The following is a 21,527-nucleotide window of genomic DNA, read 5'->3' as shown; positions in this document are numbered from 1 at the left end:
TGGGAGCAGTCTGGGTGGATGGGTAACTGAGAAACAACAGCAAGGACACTGACAGAGTGACAGTGGGAGCAGTCTGGGCCGGCTGGATAACTGAGAGACAACAGCAAGGACACTGACAGAGTGCCAGTGGGAGCATTCTGGGCCGGCTGGGTAACAGAGAGACAGCAGCAAAGACACTGACAGAGTGACAGTGAGAGCAGTCTGGGCCGGCTGGGTAACTGAGAGACTACAGCAAGGACAGTGACAGAGTGACAGTGGGAACAGTCTGGGCCGGCTGGGTAACTGAGGGACAACAGCAAGGTCACTGACAGAGTGACAGTGGGAGCAGTCTGGGCCGGCTGGGTAACTGAGAGACAACAGCAAGGACACTGACAGAGTGACAGTGGGAGCAGTCTGGGTGGATGGGTAACTGAGAAACAACAGCAAGGACACTGACAGAGTGACAGTGGGAGCAGTCTGGGCCGGATGGGCAACTGAGAGACAACAGCAAGGACACTGACAGAGTGACAGTGAGAGCAGTTTGGGCCGGCTGGGTAACTGAGAGACAACAGCAAGGGCACTGACAGAGTGACAGTGGGAGCAGTCTGGACCGGCTGGGTAACAGAGAGACAACAGCAAGGACATTGACTGAGTGACAGTGGGAGCAGTCTGGGCTGGCTGGGTAACTCAGAGAAAACCGCAAGGACACTGACAGAGTGACAGTGGGAGCAGTCTGGGCCGGCTGGGTAACTGAGAGACAACAGCAAGGACAGTGACAGAGTGACAGTGAGAGCAGTCTGGGCCGGCTGGGTAACTGAGAGACAACATGCAAGGACACTGACAGAGTGACAGTGGGAGTAGTCTGGGGCGGCTGGGTAACTGAGAGACAACAGCAAGGGCACTGACAGAGTGACAGTGGGAGCAGTCTGGACCGGCTGGGTAACTGAGAGACAACAGCAAGGACACTGACAGAGTGACAGTGAGAGCAGTCTGGGCCGGCTGGGTAACTGAGAGACAACAGCAAGGACACTGACAGAGTGACAGTGGGAGCAGCATGGTCCGTCTGGATAACTGAGAGACAACAGCAAGGACACTGACAGATTGACAGTGGGAGCAGTCTGGACCGGCTGGGTAACTTGGAGACAACAGCAAGGACACAGACAGAGTGACAGTGGGAGCAGTCTGGGACGGCTGGTTAACTGAGAGACAACAGCAAGGACACAGACAGAGTGACAGTGGGAGCAGTCTGGGTGGATGGGTAACTGAGAAACAACAGCAAGGACACTGACAGAGTGACAGTGGGAGCAGTCTGGGCCGGATGGGCAACTGAGAGACAACAGCAAGGACACTGACAGAGTGACAGTGAGAGCAGTCTGGGCCGGCTGGGTAACAGAGAGACAGCAGCAAAGACACTGACAGAGTGACAGTGGGAGCAGTCTGGGCCGGCTGGGTAACTGAGAGACTACAGCAAGGACAGTGACAGAGTGACAGTGGGAGCAGTCTGGGCCGGCTGGGTAACTGAGGCCCAACAGCAAGGTCACTGACAGAGTGAAAGTGGGAGCAGTCTGGGCCGGCTGGGTAACTGACAGACTACAGCAAGGACAGTGACAGAGTGACAGTGGGAGCAGTCTGGTCCGGCTGGGTAACTGAGAGACAACAGCAAGGACAGTGACAGAGTGACAGTGGGAGCAGTCTGGGCCGGCTGGGTAACTGAGAGACAACAGCAAGGACACTGACAGAGTGACAGTGGGAGCAGTCTGGGTGGATGGGTAACTGAGAAACAACAGCAAGGACACTGACAGAGTGACGTTGGGAGCAGTCTGGGCCGGATGGGCAACTGAGAGACAACAGCAAGGACACTGACAGAGTGACAGTGAGAGCAGTCTGGGCCGGCCGGGTAACTGAGAGACAACAGCAAGGGCAGTGACAAAGTGACAGTGGGAGCAGTCTGGGACGGCTGGGTAACTGAGAGACAACAGCAAGGACACTGACAGAGTGACAGTGGGAGCAGTCAGGGCCGGCTGGGTAACTGAGAGACAACAGCAAGGACACTGACAGAGTGACAGTGGGAGCAGTCTGGGCCGGCTGGGTAACTGAGAGACAACAGAAAGGACACTGACAGAGTGACAGTGGGAGCAGTCTGGGCCGGCTGGATAACTGAGAGACAACAGCAAGGACATTGACAGAGTGACAGTGGGAGCAGTCTGGGCCGGCTGGGTAACAGAGAGACAGCAGCAAAGACACTGACAGAGTGACAGTGGGAGCAGTCTGGGCCGGCTGGGTAACTGAGAGACTACAGCAAGGACAGTGACAGAGTGACAGTGGGAACAGTCTGGGCCGTCTGGGCAACTGAGAGACAACAGCAAGGACAGTGACAGAGTGACAGTGGGAGCAGTCTGGGCCGGCTGGGTAACTGAGAGACAACAGCAAAGACACTGACAGAGTGACAGTGGGAGCAGTCTGGGTGGATGGGTAACTGAGAAACAACAGCAAGGACACTGACAGAGTGACAGTGGGAGCAGTCTGGGCCGGCTGGATAACTGAGAGACAACAGCAAGGACACTGACAGAGTGCCAGTGGGAGCATTCTGGGCCGGCTGGGTAACAGAGAGACAGCAGCAAAGACACTGACAGAGTGACAGTGAGAGCAGTCTGGGCCGGCTGGGTAACTGAGAGACTACAGCAAGGACAGTGACAGAGTGACAGTGGGAGCAGTCTGGGCGGCTGGGTAACTGAGGGACAACAGCAAGGTCACTGACAGAGTGACAGTGGGAGCAGTCTGGGCCGGCTGGGTAACTGAGAGACAACAGCAAGGACACTGACAGAGTGACAGTGGGAGCAGTCTGGGTGGATGGGTAACTGAGAAACAACAGCAAGGACACTGACAGAGTGACAGTGGGAGCAGTCTGGGCCGGATGGGCAACTGAGAGACAACAGCAAGGACACTGACAGAGTGACAGTGAGAGCAGTTTGGGCCGGCTGGGTAACTGAGAGACAACAGCAAGGGCACTGACAGAGTGACAGTGGGAGCAGTCTGGACCGGCTGGGTAACAGAGAGACAACAGCAAGGACATTTACTGAGTGACAGTGGGAGCAGTCTGGGCTGGCTGGGTAACTCAGAGAAAACCGCAAGGACACTGACAGAGTGACAGTGGGAGCAGTCTGGGCCGGCTGGGTAACTGAGAGACAACAGCAAGGACAGTGACAGAGTGACAGTGAGAGCAGTCTGGGCCGGCTGGGTAACTGAGAGACAACATGCAAGGACACTGACAGAGTGACAGTGGGAGTAGTCTGGGGCGGCTGGGTAACTGAGAGACAACAGCAAGGGCACTGACAGAGTGACAGTGGGAGCAGTCTGGACCGGCTGGGTAACTGAGAGACAACAGCAAGGACACTGACAGAGTGACAGTGAGAGCAGTCTGGGCCGGCTGGGTAACTGAGAGACAACAGCAAGGACACTGACAGAGTGACAGTGGGAGCAGCATGGTCCGTCTGGATAACTGAGAGACAACAGCAAGGACACTGACAGATTGACAGTGGGAGCAGTCTGGACCGGCTGGGTAACTTGGAGACAACAGCAAGGACACAGACAGAGTGACAGTGGGAGCAGTCTGGGACGGCTGGTTAACTGAGAGACAACAGCAAGGACACAGACAGAGTGACAGTGGGAGCAGTCTGGGTGGATGGGTAACTGAGAAACAACAGCAAGGACACTGACAGAGTGACAGTGGGAGCAGTCTGGGCCGGATGGGCAACTGAGAGACAACAGCAAGGACACTGACAGAGTGACAGTGAGAGCAGTCTGGGCCGGCTGGGTAACAGAGAGACAGCAGCAAAGACACTGACAGAGTGACAGTGGGAGCAGTCTGGGCCGGATGGGCAACTGAGAGACAACAGCAAGGACACTGACAGAGTGACAGTGAGAGCAGTTTGGGCCGGCTGGGTAACTGAGAGACAACAGCAAGGGCACTGACAGAGTGACAGTGGGAGCAGTCTGGACCGGCTGGGTAACAGAGAGACAACAGCAAGGACAGTGACAGAGTGACAGTGGGAGCAGTCTGGGCTGGCTGGGTAACTGAGAGACAACAGCAAGGACAGTGACAGAGTGACAGTGGGAGCAGTCTGGGCCGGCTGGGTAACTGAGAGACAACAGCAAGGACACTGACAGAGTGACAGTGGGAGCAGTCTGGGTGGATGGGTAACTGAGAAACAACAGCAAGGACACTGACAGAGTGACGTTGGGAGCAGTCTGGGCCGGATGGGCAACTGAGAGACAACAGCAAGGACACTGACAGAGTGACAGTGAGAGCAGTCTGGGCCGGCTGGGTAACTGAGAGACAACAGCAAGGGCACTGACAGAGTGACAGTGGGAGCAGTCTGGACCGGCTGGGTAACAGAGAGACAACAGCAAGGACATTGACTGAGTGACAGTGTGAGCAGTCTGGGCTGGCTGGGTAACTCAGAGAAAACCGCAAGGACACTGACAGAGGGACAGTGGGAGCAGTCTGGGCCGGCTGGGTAACTGAGAGACAACATGCAAGAACACTGACAGAGTGACAGTGGGAGCAGTCTGGGCCGGCTGGGTAACTGAGAGACAACAGCAAGGACAGTGACAGAGTGACAGTGGGAGCAGTCTGGGCCGGCTGGGTAACTGAGAGACAACAGCAAGGACACTGACAGACTGACAGTGGGAGCAGTCTGAGCCGGATGGGTAACTGAGAGACAACAGCAAGGACACTGACAGACTGACAGTGGGAGCAGTCTGAGCCGGATGGGTAACTGAGAGACAACAGCAAGGACACTGACAGAGTGACAGTGGGAGCAGTCTGGACCGGCTGGGTAACTGAGAGACAACAGCAAGGACACTGACAGAGTGACAGTGGGAGCTGTCTGGGGCGGCTGCGTAACTGAGAGACAACAGCAAGGACACTGACAGAGTGACAATCGTGGGAGCAGTCTGGGCCGGCTGGGGAACTGAGAGACAACAGCAAGGACACTTACAGAGTGACAGTGGGAGAAGTCTGGGGCGGCTGGGTAACTGAGAGACAACAGCAAGGACACTGACAGAGTGACAGTGGGAGCAGTCTGGACCGGCTGGGTAACTGAGAGACAACAGCAAGGGCACTGACAGAGTGACAGTGGGAGCAGTCTGGGCCGGCTGGGTAACTGATAGACAACAGCAAGGACACTGACAGAGTGACAGTGGGAGCAGCATGGTCCGTCTGGATAACTGAGAGACAACAGCAAGGACACTGACAGAGTGACAGTGGGAGCAGTCTGGGACGGCTGGTTAACTGAGAGACAACAGCAAGGACGCTGACAGAGTGACAGTGGGAGCAGTCTGGGCCGGCTGGGTAACTTTGAGACAACAGCAACGACACTGACAGAGTGAAAGTGGGAGCAGTCTGGGCCGGCTGGGTAACTGAGAGACAACAGCAAGGACACTGACAGAGTGACAGTGAGAGCAGTCTGGGCCGGCTGGGTAACTGAGAGACAACAGCAAGGACAGTGACAGAGTGACAGTGGGATCCGTCTGGCCCGGCTGGGTAACTGAGAGACAACAGCAAGGACACTGACAGAGTGACAGTGGGAGCAGTCTGGGCCGGCTAGGTAACTGAGAGACAACAGCAAGGACACTGACAGAGTGACAGTGGCAGCAGTGTGGGCCGGCTGGGTAACTGAGAGACAACAGCAAGGACACTGACAGAGTGACAGTGAGAGCAGTCTGGGCCGGCTTGGTAACTGAGAGACAACAGCAAAGACAGTGACAGAGTGACAGTGAGAGCAGTCTGGGCCGGCCGGGTAACTGAGAGACAAGAGCAAGGGCAGTGACAGAGTGACAGTGGGAGCAGTCTGGGCCGGCTGGGTAACTGAGAGACAACAGCAAGGACACTGACAGAGTGACAGTGGGAGCAGTCAGGGCCGGCTGGGTAACTGAGAGACAACAGCAAGGACACTGACAGAGTGACAGTGGGAGCAGTCTGGGCCGGCTGGGTAACTGAGAGACAACAGCAAGGACACTGACAGAGTGACAGTGGGAGCAGTCTGGGCCGGCTGGGTAACAGAGAGACAGCAGCAAAGACACTGACAGAGTGACAGTGGGAGCAGTCTGGGCCGGCTGGGTAACTGAGAGACTACAGCAAGGACAGTGACAGAGTGACAGTGGGAACAGTCTGGGCTGTCTGGGCAACTGAGAGACAACAGCAAGGACAGTGACAGAGCGACAGTGGGAGCAGTCTGTGCCGGCTGGGTAACTGAGAGACAACAGCAAGGACACTGACAGAGTGACAGTGGGAACAGTCTGGGTGGATGGGTAACTGAGAAACAACAGCAAGGACACTGACAGATTGACAGTGGGAGCAGTCTGGGCCGGCTGGATAACTGAGAGACAACAGCAAGGACACTGACAGAGTGACAGTGGGAGCAGTCCTGGCCGGCTGGGTAACAGAGAGACAGCAGCAAAGACACTGACAGAGTGACAGTGGGAGCAGTCTGGGCCGGCTGGGTAACTGAGAGACTACAGCAAGGACAGTGACAGAGTGACAGTGGGAGCAGTCTGGGCCGGCTGGGTAACTGAGGGACAACAGCAAGGTCACTGACAGAGTGAAAGTGGGAGCAATCTGGGCCGGCTGGGTAACTGAGAGACTACAGCAAGGACAGTGACAGAGTGACAGTGGGAGCAGTCTGGTCCGGCTGAGTAACTGAGAGACAACAGCAAGGACAGTGACAGAGTGACAGTGGGAGCAGTCTGGGCCGGCTGGGTAACTGAGGGACAACAGCAAGGTCACTGACAGAGTGACAGTGGGAGCAGTCTGGGCCGGCTGGGTAACTGAGAGACAACAGCAAGGACAGTGACAGAGTGACAGTGGGAGCAGTCTGGGTGGATGGGTAACTGAGAAACAACAGCAAGGACACTGACAGAGTGACAGTGGGAGCAGTCTGGGCCGGATGGGCAACTGAGAGACAACAGCAAGGACACTGACAGAGTGACAGTGAGAGCAGTCTGGGCCGGCTGGGTAACTGAGAGACAACAGCAAGGGCACTGACAGAGTGACAGTGGGAGCAGTCTGGACCGGCTGGGTAACAGAGAGACAACAGCAAGGACATTGACTGAGTGACAGTGGGAGCAGTCTGGGCTGGCTGGGTAACTCAGAGAAAACCGCAAGGACACTGACAGAGTGACAGTGGGAGCAGTCTGGGCCGGCTGGGTAACTGAGAGACAACAGCAAGGACAGTGACAGAGTGACAGTGAGAGCAGTCTGGGCCGGCTGGGTAACTGAGAGACAACATGCAAGAACACTGACAGAGTGACAGTGGGAGCAGTCTGGGCCGGCTGGGTAACTGAGAGACAACAGCAAGGACACTGAAAGAGTGACAGTGGGAGTAGTCTGGGGCGGCTGGGTAACTGAGAGACAACAGCAAGGGCACTGACAGAGTGACAGTGGGAGCAGTCTGGACCGGCTGGGCAACTGAGAGACAACAGCAAGGACACTGACAGAGTGACAGTGAGAGCAGTCTGGGCCGGCTGGGTAACTGAGAGACAACAGCAAGGACACTGACAGAGTGACAGTGGGAGCAGCATGGTCCGTCTGGATAACTGAGAGACAACAGCAAGGACACTGACAGATTGACAGTGGGAGCAGTCTGGGCCGGCTGGGTAACTTTGAGACAACAGCAAGGACACAGACAGAGTGACAGTGGGAGCAGTCTGGGACGGCTGGTTGACTGAGAGACAACAGCAAGGACACAGACAGAGTGACAGTGGGAGCAGTCTGGGTGGATGGGTAACTGAGAAACAACAGCAAGGACACTGACAGAGTGACAGTGGGAGCAGTCTGGGCCGGATGGGCAACTGAGAGACAACAGCAAGGACACTGACAGAGTGACAGTGAGAGCAGTCTGGGCCGGCTGGGTAACAGAGAGACAGCAGCAAAGACACTGACAGAGTGACAGTGGGAGCAGTCTGGGCCGGCTGGGTAACTGAGAGACTACAGCAAGGACAGTGACAGAGTGACAGTGGGAGCAGTCTGGGCCGGCTGGGTAACTGAGGCCCAACAGCAAGGTTACTGACAGAGTGAAAGTGGGAGCAGTCTGGGCCGGCTGGGTAACTGACAGACTACAGCAAGGACAGTGACAGAGTGACAGTGGGAGCAGTCTGGTCCGGCTGGGGAACTGAGAGACAACAGCAAGGACAGTGACAGAGTGACAGTGGGAGCAGTCTGGGCCGGCTGGGTAACTGAGAGACAACAGAAAGGACACTGACAGAGTGACAGTGGGAGCAGTCTGGGTGGATGGGTAACTGAGAAACAACAGCAAGGACACTGACAGAGTGACGTTGGGAGCAGTCTGGGCCGGATGGGCAACTGAGAGACAACAGCAAGGACACTGACAGAGTGACAGTGAGAGCAGTCTGGGCCGGCTGGGTAACTGAGAGACAACAGCAAGGGCACTGACAGAGTGACAGTGGGAGCAGTCTGGACCGGCTGGGTAACAGAGAGACAACAGCAAGGACATTGACTGAGTGACAGTGGGAGCAGTCTGGGCTGGCTGGGTAACTCAGAGAAAACCGCAAGGACACTGACAGAGGGACAGTGGGAGCAGTCTGGGCCGGCTGGGTAACTGAGAGACAACATGCAAGAACACTGACAGAGTGACAGTGGGAGCAGTCTGGGCCGGCTGGGTAACTGAGAGACAACAGCAAGGACAGTGACAGAGTGACAGTGGGAGCAGTCTGGGCCGGCTGGGTAACTGAGAGACAACAGCAAGGACACTGACAGACTGACAGTGGGAGCAGTCTGAGCCGGATGGGTAACTGAGAGACAACAGCAAGGACACTGACAGACTGACAGTGGGAGCAGTCTGAGCCGGATGGGTAACTGAGAGACAACAGCGACACTGACAGAGTGACAGTGGGAGCAGTCTGGACCGGCTGGGTAACTGAGAGACAACAGCAAGGACACTGACAGAGTGACAGTGGGAGCTGTCTGGGGCGGCTGGGTAACTGAGAGACAACAGCAAGGACACTGACAGAGTGACAATGGTGGGAGCAGTCTGGGCCGGCTGGGGAACTGAGAGACAACAGCAAGGACACTTACAGAGTGACAGTGGGAGTAGTCTGGGGCGGCTGGGTAACTGAGAGACAACAGCAAGGACACTGACAGAGTGACAGTGGGAGCAGTCTGGACCGGCTGGGTAACTGAGAGACAACAGCAAGGGCACTGACAGAGTGACAGTGGGAGCAGTCTGGGCCGGCTGGGTAACTGAGAGACAACAGCAAGGACACTGACAGAGTGACAGTGGGAGCAGTCAGGGCCGGCTGGGTAACTGAGAGACAACAGCAAGGACACTGACAGAGTGACAGTGGGAGCAGTCTGGGCCGGCTGGGTAACTGAGAGACAACAGCAAGGACACTGACAGAGTGACAGTGGGAGCAGTCTGGGCCGGCTGGGTAACAGAGAGACAGCAGCAAAGACACTGACAGAGTGACAGTGGGAGCAGTCTGGGCCGGCTGGGTAACTGAGAGACTACAGCAAGGACAGTGACAGAGTGACAGTGGGAACAGTCTGGGCCGTCTGGGCAACTGAGAGACAACAGCAAGGTCAGTGACAGAGCGACAGTGGGAGCAGTCTGTGCCGGCTGGGTAACTGAGAGACAACAGCAAGGACACTGACAGAGTGACAGTGGGAACAGTCTGGGTGGATGGGTAACTGAGAAACAACAGCAAGGACACTGACAGATTGACAGTGGGAGCAGTCTGGGCCGGCTGGATAACTGAGAGACAACAGCAAGGACACTGACAGAGTGACAGTGGGAGCAGTCTGGGCCGGCCGGGTAACTGAGAGACAAGAGCAAGGGCAGTGACAGAGTGACAGTGGGAGCAGTCTGGGCCGGCTGGGTAACTGAGAGACAACAGCAAGGACACTGACAGAGTGACAGTGGGAGCAGTCAGGGCCGGCTGGGTAACTGAGAGACAACAGCAAGGACACTGACAGAGTGACAGTGGGAGCAGTCTGGGCCGGCTGGGTAACTGAGAGACAACAGCAAGGACACTGACAGAGTGACAGTGGGAGCAGTCTGGGCCGGCTGGGTAACAGAGAGACAGCAGCAAAGACACTGACAGAGTGACAGTGGGAGCAGTCTGGGCCGGCTGGGTAACTGAGAGACTACAGCAAGGACAGTGACAGAGTGACAGTGGGAACAGTCTGGGCTGTCTGGGCAACTGAGAGACAACAGCAAGGACAGTGACAGAGCGACAGTGGGAGCAGTCTGTGCCGGCTGGGTAACTGAGAGACAACAGCAAGGACACTGACAGAGTGACAGTGGGAACAGTCTGGGTGGATGGGTAACTGAGAAACAACAGCAAGGACACTGACAGATTGACAGTGGGAGCAGTCTGGGCCGGCTGGATAACTGAGAGACAACAGCAAGGACACTGACAGAGTGACAGTGGGAGCAGTCCTGGCCGGCTGGGTAACAGAGAGACAGCAGCAAAGACACTGACAGAGTGACAGTGGGAGCAGTCTGGGCCGGCTGGGTAACTGAGAGACTACAGCAAGGACAGTGACAGAGTGACAGTGGGAGCAGTCTGGGCCGGCTGGGTAACTGAGGGACAACAGCAAGGTCACTGACAGAGTGAAAGTGGGAGCAATCTGGGCCGGCTGGGTAACTGAGAGACTACAGCAAGGACAGTGACAGAGTGACAGTGGGAGCAGTCTGGTCCGGCTGAGTAACTGAGAGACAACAGCAAGGACAGTGACAGAGTGACAGTGGGAGCAGTCTGGGCCGGCTGGGTAACTGAGGGACAACAGCAAGGTCACTGACAGAGTGACAGTGGGAGCAGTCTGGGCCGGCTGGGTAACTGAGAGACAACAGCAAGGACAGTGACAGAGTGACAGTGGGAGCAGTCTGGGTGGATGGGTAACTGAGAAACAACAGCAAGGACACTGACAGAGTGACAGTGGGAGCAGTCTGGGCCGGATGGGCAACTGAGAGACAACAGCAAGGACACTGACAGAGTGACAGTGAGAGCAGTCTGGGCCGGCTGGGTAACTGAGAGACAACAGCAAGGGCACTGACAGAGTGACAGTGGGAGCAGTCTGGACCGGCTGGGTAACAGAGAGACAACAGCAAGGACATTGACTGAGTGACAGTGGGAGCAGTCTGGGCTGGCTGGGTAACTCAGAGAAAACCGCAAGGACACTGACAGAGTGACAGTGGGAGCAGTCTGGGCCGGCTGGGTAACTGAGAGACAACAGCAAGGACAGTGACAGAGTGACAGTGAGAGCAGTCTGGGCCGGCTGGGTAACTGAGAGACAACATGCAAGAACACTGACAGAGTGACAGTGGGAGCAGTCTGGGCCGGCTGGGTAACTGAGAGACAACAGCAAGGACACTGAAAGAGTGACAGTGGGAGTAGTCTGGGGCGGCTGGGTAACTGAGAGACAACAGCAAGGGCACTGACAGAGTGACAGTGGGAGCAGTCTGGACCGGCTGGGCAACTGAGAGACAACAGCAAGGACACTGACAGAGTGACAGTGAGAGCAGTCTGGGCCGGCTGGGTAACTGAGAGACAACAGCAAGGACACTGACAGAGTGACAGTGGGAGCAGCATGGTCCGTCTGGATAACTGAGAGACAACAGCAAGGACACTGACAGATTGACAGTGGGAGCAGTCTGGGCCGGCTGGGTAACTTTGAGACAACAGCAAGGACACAGACAGAGTGACAGTGGGAGCAGTCTGGGACGGCTGGTTGACTGAGAGACAACAGCAAGGACACAGACAGAGTGACAGTGGGAGCAGTCTGGGTGGATGGGTAACTGAGAAACAACAGCAAGGACACTGACAGAGTGACAGTGGGAGCAGTCTGGGCCGGATGGGCAACTGAGAGACAACAGCAAGGACACTGACAGAGTGACAGTGAGAGCAGTCTGGGCCGGCTGGGTAACAGAGAGACAGCAGCAAAGACACTGACAGAGTGACAGTGGGAGCAGTCTGGGCCGGCTGGGTAACTGAGAGACTACAGCAAGGACAGTGACAGAGTGACAGTGGGAGCAGTCTGGGCCGGCTGGGTAACTGAGGCCCAACAGCAAGGTTACTGACAGAGTGAAAGTGGGAGCAGTCTGGGCCGGCTGGGTAACTGACAGACTACAGCAAGGACAGTGACAGAGTGACAGTGGGAGCAGTCTGGTCCGGCTGGGGAACTGAGAGACAACAGCAAGGACAGTGACAGAGTGACAGTGGGAGCAGTCTGGGCCGGCTGGGTAACTGAGAGACAACAGAAAGGACACTGACAGAGTGACAGTGGGAGCAGTCTGGGTGGATGGGTAACTGAGAAACAACAGCAAGGACACTGACAGAGTGACGTTGGGAGCAGTCTGGGCCGGATGGGCAACTGAGAGACAACAGCAAGGACACTGACAGAGTGACAGTGAGAGCAGTCTGGGCCGGCTGGGTAACTGAGAGACAACAGCAAGGGCACTGACAGAGTGACAGTGGGAGCAGTCTGGACCGGCTGGGTAACAGAGAGACAACAGCAAGGACATTGACTGAGTGACAGTGGGAGCAGTCTGGGCTGGCTGGGTAACTCAGAGAAAACCGCAAGGACACTGACAGAGGGACAGTGGGAGCAGTCTGGGCCGGCTGGGTAACTGAGAGACAACATGCAAGAACACTGACAGAGTGACAGTGGGAGCAGTCTGGGCCGGCTGGGTAACTGAGAGACAACAGCAAGGACAGTGACAGAGTGACAGTGGGAGCAGTCTGGGCCGGCTGGGTAACTGAGAGACAACAGCAAGGACACTGACAGACTGACAGTGGGAGCAGTCTGAGCCGGATGGGTAACTGAGAGACAACAGCAAGGACACTGACAGACTGACAGTGGGAGCAGTCTGAGCCGGATGGGTAACTGAGAGACAACAGCGACACTGACAGAGTGACAGTGGGAGCAGTCTGGACCGGCTGGGTAACTGAGAGACAACAGCAAGGACACTGACAGAGTGACAGTGGGAGCTGTCTGGGGCGGCTGGGTAACTGAGAGACAACAGCAAGGACACTGACAGAGTGACAATGGTGGGAGCAGTCTGGGCCGGCTGGGGAACTGAGAGACAACAGCAAGGACACTTACAGAGTGACAGTGGGAGTAGTCTGGGGCGGCTGGGTAACTGAGAGACAACAGCAAGGACACTGACAGAGTGACAGTGGGAGCAGTCTGGACCGGCTGGGTAACTGAGAGACAACAGCAAGGGCACTGACAGAGTGACAGTGGGAGCAGTCTGGGCCGGCTGGGTAACTGAGAGACAACAGCAAGGACACTGACAGAGTGACAGTGGGAGCAGTCAGGGCCGGCTGGGTAACTGAGAGACAACAGCAAGGACACTGACAGAGTGACAGTGGGAGCAGTCTGGGCCGGCTGGGTAACTGAGAGACAACAGCAAGGACACTGACAGAGTGACAGTGGGAGCAGTCTGGGCCGGCTGGGTAACAGAGAGACAGCAGCAAAGACACTGACAGAGTGACAGTGGGAGCAGTCTGGGCCGGCTGGGTAACTGAGAGACTACAGCAAGGACAGTGACAGAGTGACAGTGGGAACAGTCTGGGCCGTCTGGGCAACTGAGAGACAACAGCAAGGTCAGTGACAGAGCGACAGTGGGAGCAGTCTGTGCCGGCTGGGTAACTGAGAGACAACAGCAAGGACACTGACAGAGTGACAGTGGGAACAGTCTGGGTGGATGGGTAACTGAGAAACAACAGCAAGGACACTGACAGATTGACAGTGGGAGCAGTCTGGGCCGGCTGGATAACTGAGAGACAACAGCAAGGACACTGACAGAGTGACAGTGGGAGCAGTCCTGGCCGGCTGGGTAACAGAGAGACAGCAGCAAAGACACTGACAGAGTGACAGTGGGAGCAGTCTGGGCCGGCTGGGTAACTGAGAGACTACAGCAAGGACAGTGACAGAGTGACAGTGGGAGCAGTCTGGGCCGGCTGGGTAACTGAGAGACTACAGCAAGGACAGTGACAGAGTGACAGTGGGAGCAGTCTGGTCCGGCTGAGTAACTGAGAGACAACAGCAAGGACAGTGACAGAGTGACAGTGGGAGCAGTCTGGGCCGGCTGGGTAACTGAGGGACAACAGCAAGGTCACTGACAGAGTGACAGTGGGAGCAGTCTGGGCCGGCTGGGTAACTGAGAGACAACAGCAAGGACACTGACAGAGTGACAGTGGGAGCAGTCTGGGTGGATGGGTAACTGAGAAACAACAGCAAGGACACTGACAGAGTGACAGTGGGAGCAGTCTGGGCCGGATGGGCAACTGAGAGACAACAGCAAGGACACTGACAGAGTGACAGTGAGAGCAGTCTGGGCCGGCTGGGTAACTGAGAGACAACAGCAAGGGCACTGACAAAGTGACAGTGGGAGCAGTCTGGGCTGGCTGGGTAACTCAGAGAAAACCGCAAGGACACTGACAGAGTGACAGTGGGAGCAGTCTGGGCCGGCTGGGTAACTGAGAGACAACAGCAAGGACAGTGACAGAGTGACAGTGAGAGCAGTCTGGGCCGGCTGGGTAACTGAGAGACAACATGCAAGGACACTGAAAGAGTGACAGTGGGAGTATTCTGGGGCGGCTGGGTAACTGAGAGACAACAGCAAGGGCACTGACAGAGTGACAGTGGGAGCAGTCTGGACCGGCTGGGTAACTGAGAGACAACAGCAAGGACACTGACAGAGTGACAGTGAGAGCAGTCTGGGCCGGCTGGGTAACTGAGAGACAACAGCAAGGACACTGACAGAGTGACAGTGGGAGCAGCATGGTCCGTCTGGATAACTGAGAGACAACAGCAAGGACACTGACAGATTGACAGTGGGAGCAGTCTGGGCCGGCTGGGTAACTTTGAGACAACAGCAAGGACACAGACAGAGTGACAGTGGGAGCAGTCTGGGACGGCTGGTTAACTGAGAGACAACAGCAAGGACACAGACAGAGTGACAGTGGGAGCAGTCTGGGTGGATGGGTAACTGAGAAACAACAGCAAGGACACTGACAGAGTGACAGTGGGAGCAGTCTGGGCCGGATGGGCAACTGAGAGACAACAGCAAGGACACTGACAGAGTGACAGTGAGAGCAGTCTGGGCCGGCTGGGTAACAGAGAGACAGCAGCAAAGACACTGACAGAGTGACAGTGGGAGCAGTCTGGGCCGGCTGGGTAACTGAGAGACTACAGCAAGGACAGTGACAGAGTGACAGTGGGAGCAGTCTGGGCCGGCTGGGTAACTGAGGCCCAACAGCAAGGTTACTGACAGAGTGAAAGTGGGAGCAGTCTGGGCCGGCTGGGTAACTGACAGACTACAGCAAGGACAGTGACAGAGTGACAGTGGGAGCAGTCTGGTCCGGCTGGGTAACTGAGAGACAACAGCAAGGACAGTGACAGAGTGACAGTGGGAGCAGTCTGGACCGGCTGGGTAACAGAGAGACAACAGCAAGGACATTGACTGAGTGACAGTGGGAGCAGTCTGGGCTGGCTGGGTAACTCAGATAAAACCGCAAGGACACTGACAGAGGGACAGTGGGAGCAGTCTGGGCCGGCTGGGTAACTGAGAGACAACATGCAAGAACACTGACAGAGTGACAGTGGGAGCAGTCTGGGCCGGCTGGGTAACTGAGAGACAACAGCAAGGACAGTGACAGAGTGACAGTGGGAGCAGTCTGGGCCGGCTGGGTAACTGAGAGACAACAGCAAGGACACTGACAGACTGACAGTGGGAGCAGTCTGAGCCGGATGGGTAACTGAGAGACAACAGCAAGGACACTGACAGACTGACAGTGGGAGCAGTCTGAGCCGGATGGGTAACTGAGAGACAACAGCAAGGACACTGACAGAGTGACAGTGGGAGCAGTCTGGACCGGCTGGGTAACTGAGAGACAACAGCAAGGACACTGACAGAGTGACAGTGGGAGCTGTCTGGGGCGGCTGGGTAACTGAGAGACAACAGCAAGGACACTGACAGAGTGACAATGGTGGGAGCAGTCTGGGCCGGCTGGGGAACTGAGAGACAACAGCAAGGACACTTACAGAGTGACAGTGGGAGTAGTCTGGGGCGGCTGGGTAACTGAGAGACAACAGCAAGAACACTGACAGAGTGACAGTGGGAGCAGTCTGGACCGGCTGGGTAACTGAGAGACAACAGCAAGGGCACTGACAGAGTGACAGTGGGAGCAGTCTGGGCCGGCTGGGTAACTGATAGACAACAGCAAGGACACTGACAGAGTGACAGTGGGAGCAGCATGGTCCGTCTGGATAACTGAGAGACAACAGCAAGGACACTGACAGAGTGACAGTGGGAGCAGTCTGGGACGGCTGGTTAACTGAGAGACAACAGCAAGGACGCTGACAGAGTGACAGTGGGAGCAGTCTGGGCCGGCTGGGTAACTTTGAGACAACAGCAACGACACTGACAGAGTGACAGTGGGAGCAGTCTGGGCCGGCTGGGTAACTGAGAGACAACAGCAAGGACACTGACAGAGTGACAGTGAGAGCAGTCTGGGCCGGCTGGGTAATTGAGAGACAACAGCAAGGACAGTGACAGAGTGACAGTGGGATCCGTCTGGCCCGGCTGGGTAACTGAGAGACAACAGCAAGGACACTGACAGAGTGACAGTGGGAGCAGTCTGGGCCGGCTGGGTAACTGAGAGACAACAGCAAGGTCACTGACAGAGTGACAGTGGGAGCAGTGTGGGCCGGCTGGGTAACTGAGAGACAACAGCAAGGACACTGACAGAGTGACAGTGAGAGCAGTCTGGGCCGGCTGGGTAACTGAGAGACAACAGCAAAGACAGTGACAGAGTGACAGTGAGAGCAGTCTGGGCCGGCCGGGTAACTGAGAGACAACAGCAAGGGCAGTGACAGAGTGACAGTGGGAGCAGTCTGGGCCGGCTGGGTAACTGAGAGACAACAGCAAGGACACTGACAGAGTGACAGTGGGAGCAGTCAGGGCCGGCTGGGTAACTGAGAGACAACAGCAAGGACACTGACAGAGTGACAGTGGGAGCAGTCTGGGCCGGCTGGGTAACTGAGAGACAACAGCAAGGACACTGACAGAGTGACAGTGGGAGCAGTCTGGGCCGGCTGGGTAACAGAGAGACAGCAGCAAAGACCCTGACAGAGTGACAGTGGGAGCAGTCTGGGCCGGCTGGGTAACTGAGAGACTACAGCAAGGACAGTGACAGAGTGACAGTGGGAACAGTCTGGGCCGTCTGGGCAACTGAGAGACAACAGCAAGGACAGTGACAGAGCGACAGTGGGAGCAGTCTGTGCCGGCTGGGTAACTGAGAGACAACAGAAAGGACACTGACAGAGTGACAGTGGGAACAGTCTGGGTGGATGGGTAACTGAGAAACAACAGCAAGGACACTGACAGATTGACAGTGGGAGCAGTCTGGGCCGGCTGGATAACTGAGAGACAACAGCAAGGACACTGACAGAGTGACAGTGGGAGCAGTCCTGGCCGGCTGGGTAACAGAGAGACAGCAGCAAAGACACTGACAGAGTGACAGTGGGAGCAGTCTGGGCCGGCTGGGTAACTGAGAGACTACAGCAAGGACAGTGACAGAGTGACAGTGGGAGCAGTCTGGGCCGGCTGGGTAACTGAGGGACAACAGCAAGGTCACTGACAGAGTGAAAGTGGGAGCAGTCTGGGCCGGCTGGGTAACTGAGAGACTACAGCAAGGACAGTGACAGAGTGACAGTGGGAGCAGTCTGGTCCGGCTGGGTAACTGAGAGACAACAGCAAGGACAGTGACAGAGTGACAGTGGGAGCAGTCTGGGCCGGCTGGGTAACTGAGAGACAACAGCAAGGACACTGACAGAGTGACAGTGGGAGCAGTCTGGGTGGATGGGTAACTGAGAAACAACAGCAAGGACACTGACAGAGTGACAGTGGGAGCAGTCTGGGCCGGATGGGCAACTGAGAGACAACAGCAAGGACACTGACAGAGTGACAGTGAGAGCAGTCTGGGCCGGCTGGGTAACTGAGAGACAACAGCAAGGGCACTGACAGAGTGACAGTGGGAGCAGTCTGGACCGGCTGGGTAACAGAGAGACAACAGCAAGGACATTGACTGAGTGACAGTGGGAGCAGTCTGGGCTGGCTGGGTAACTCAGAGAAAACCGCAAGGTCACTGACAGAGTGACAGTGGGAGCAGTCTGGGCCGGCTGGGTAACTGAGAGACAACAGCAAGGACAGTGACAGAGTGACAGTGAGAGCAGTCTAGGCCGGCTGGGTAACTGAGAGACAACATGCAAGAACACTGACAGAGTGACAGTGAGAGCAGTCTGGGCCGGCTGGGTAACTGAGAGACAACAGCAAGGACACTGAAAGAGTGACAGTGGTAGTAGTCTGGGGCGGCTGGGTAACTGAGAGACAACAGCAAGGGCACTGACAGAGTGACAGCGGGAGCAGTCTGGACCGGCTGGGTAACTGAGAGACAACAGCAAGGACACTGACAGAGTGACAGTGAGAGCAGTCTGGGCCGGCTGGGTAACTGAGAGACAACAGCAAGGACACTGACAGAGTGACAGTGGGAGCAGCATGGTCCGTCTGGATAACTGAGAGACAACAGCAAGGACACTGACAGATTGACAGTGGGAGCAGTCTGGGCCGGCTGGGTAACTTTGAGACAACAGCAAGGACACAGACAGAGTGACAGTGGGAGCAGTCTGGGACGGCTGGTTAACTGAGAGACAACAGCAAGGACACAGACAGAGTGACAGTGGGAGCAGTCTGGGACGGCTGGTTAACTGAGAGACAACAGCAAGGACGCTGACAGAGTGACAGTGGGAGCAGTCTGGGCCGGCTGGGTAACTTTGAGACAACAGCAACGACACTGACAGAGTGACAGTGGTGTGAGCAGTCTGGGCCGGCTGGGTAACTGAGAGACAACAGCAAGGACAGTGACAGAGTGACAGTGGGATCCGTCTCGCCCGGCTGGGTAACTGAGAGAAAACAGCAAGGACACTGACAGAGTGACAGTGGGAGCAGTCTGGGCCGGCTGGGTAACTGAGAGACAACAGCAAGGACACTGACAGAGTGACAGTGGGAGCAGTCTGGGCCGGCTGGGTAACTGAGAGACAACAGCAAAGACAGTGACAGAGTGACAGCGGGAGCAGTAGGGGCCGGCTGGGTAACTGAGGGACAACAGCAAGGACTCTGACAGAGTGACAGTGAGAGCAGTCTGGGCCGGCCGGGTAACTGAGAGACAACAGCAAGGGCAGTGACAGAGTGACAGTGGGAGCAGTCTGGGACGGCTGGGTAACTGAGAGACAACAGCAAGGACACTGACAGAGTGACAGTGGGAGCAGTCAGGGCCGGCTGGGTAACTGAGAGACAACAGCAAGGACACTGACAGAGTGACAGTGGGAGCAGTCTGGGCCGGCTGGGTAACTGAGAGACAACAGAAAGGACACTGACAGAGTGACAGTGGGAGCAGTCTGGGCCGGCTGGATAACTGAGAGACAGCAGCAAAGACACTGACAGAGTGACAGTGGGAGCAGTCTGGGCCGGCTGGGTAACTGAGAGACAACAGCAAAGACAGTGACAGAGTGACAGCGGGAGCAGTAGGGGCCGGCTGGGTAACTGAGGGACAACAGCAAGGACTCTGACAGAGTGACAGTGAGAGCAGTCAGGGCCGGCCGGGTAACTGAGAGACAACAGCAAGGGCAGTGACAGAGTGACAGTGGGAGCAGTCTGGGACGGCTGGGTAACTGAGAGACAACAGCAAGGACACTGACAGAGTGACAGTGGGAGCAGTCAGGGCCGGCTGCGTAACTGAGAGACAACAGCAAGGACACTGACAGAGTGACAGTGGGAGCAGTCTGGGCCGGCTGGGTAACTGAGAGACAACAGAAAGGACACTGACAGAGTGACAGTGGGAGCAGTGTGGGCCGGCTGGGTAACAGAGAGACAGCAGCAAAGACACTGACAGAGTGACAGTGGGAGCAGTCTGGGCCGGCTGGGTAACTGAGAGACTACAGCAAGGACAGTGACAGAGTGACAGTGGGAACAGTCTGGGCCGTCTGGGCAACTGAGAGACAACAGCAAGGACAGTGACAGAGTGACAGTGGGAGCAGTCTGGGCCGGCTGGGTAACTGAGAGACAACAGCAAAGACACTGACAGAGTGACAGTGGGAGCAGTCTGGGTGGATGGGTAACTGAGAAACAACAGCAAGGACACTGACAGAGTGACAGTGGGAGCAGTCTGGGCCGGCTGGATAACTGAGAGACAACAGCAAGGACACTGACAGAGTGACAGTGGGAGCATTCTGGGCCGGCTGGGTAACAGAGAGACAGCAGCAAAGACACTGACAGAGTGACAGTGAGAGCAGTCTGGGCCGGCTGGGTAACTGAGAGACTACAGCAAGGACAGTGACAGAGTGACAGTGGGAGCAGTCTGGGCCGGCTGGGTAACTGAGGGACAACAGCAAGGTCACTGACAGAGTGACAGTGGGAGCAGTCTGGGCCGGCTGGGTAACTGAGAGACAACAGCAAGGACACTGACAGAGTGACAGTGGGAGCAGTCTGGGTGGATGGGTAACTGAGAAACAACAGCAAGGACACTGACAGAGTGACAGTGAGAGCAGTCTGGGCCGGCTGGGTAACTGAGAGACAACAGCAAGGACACTGACAGAGTGACAGTGGGAGCAGTCTGGGTGGATGGGTAACTCAGAGAAAACCGCAAGGACACTGACAGAGTGACAGTGGGAGCAGTCTGGGCCGGCTGGGTAACTGAGAGACAACAGCAAGGACAGTGACAGAGTGACAGTGAGAGCAGTCTGGGCCGGCTGGGTAACTGAGAGACAACATGCAAGAACACTGACAGAGTGACAGTGGGAGCAGTCTGGGCCGGCTGGGTAACTGAGAGACAACAGCAAGGACACTGAAAGAGTGACAGTGGGAGCAGTCTGGGCCGACTGGGTAACTGTGAGACAACAGCAACGACACTGACAGAGTGACAGTGGTGTGAGCAGTCTGGGCCGGCTGGGTAACTGAGCGACAATAGCAAGGACAGTGACAGAGTGACAGTGGGATCCGTCTGGCCCGGCTGGGTAACTGAGAGAAACCAGCAAGGACACTGACCGAGTGACAGTGGGAGCAGTCTGGGCCGGCTGGGTAACTGAGAGACAACAGCAAGGACACTGACTGAGTGACAGTGGGAGCAGTCTGGGCCGGCTGGGTAACTGAGAGACAACAGCAAAGACAGTGACAGAGTGACAGCGGGAGCAGTAGGGGCCGGCTGGGTAACTGAGGGACAACAGCAAGGACTCTGACAGAGTGACAGTGAGAGCAGTCTGGGCCGGCCGGGTAACTGAGAGACAACAGCAAGGGCAGTGACAGAGTGACAGTGGGAGCAGTCTGGGCCGGCTGGGTAACTGAGAGACAACAGCAAGGACACTGACAGAGTGACAGTGGGAGCAGTCAGGGCCGGCTGGGTAACTGAGAGACAACAGCAAGGACACTGACAGAGTGACAGTGGGAGCAGTCTGGGCCGGCTGGGTA

This window comes from Scyliorhinus torazame, chromosome 20 (genome assembly GCF_047496885.1).
Source record: "Scyliorhinus torazame isolate Kashiwa2021f chromosome 20, sScyTor2.1, whole genome shotgun sequence".
NCBI lineage: Eukaryota > Metazoa > Chordata > Chondrichthyes > Carcharhiniformes > Scyliorhinidae > Scyliorhinus > Scyliorhinus torazame.
The sequence above is the reverse complement of the archived record's forward strand: the minus strand, read 5'-3'. Positions refer to the sequence as shown.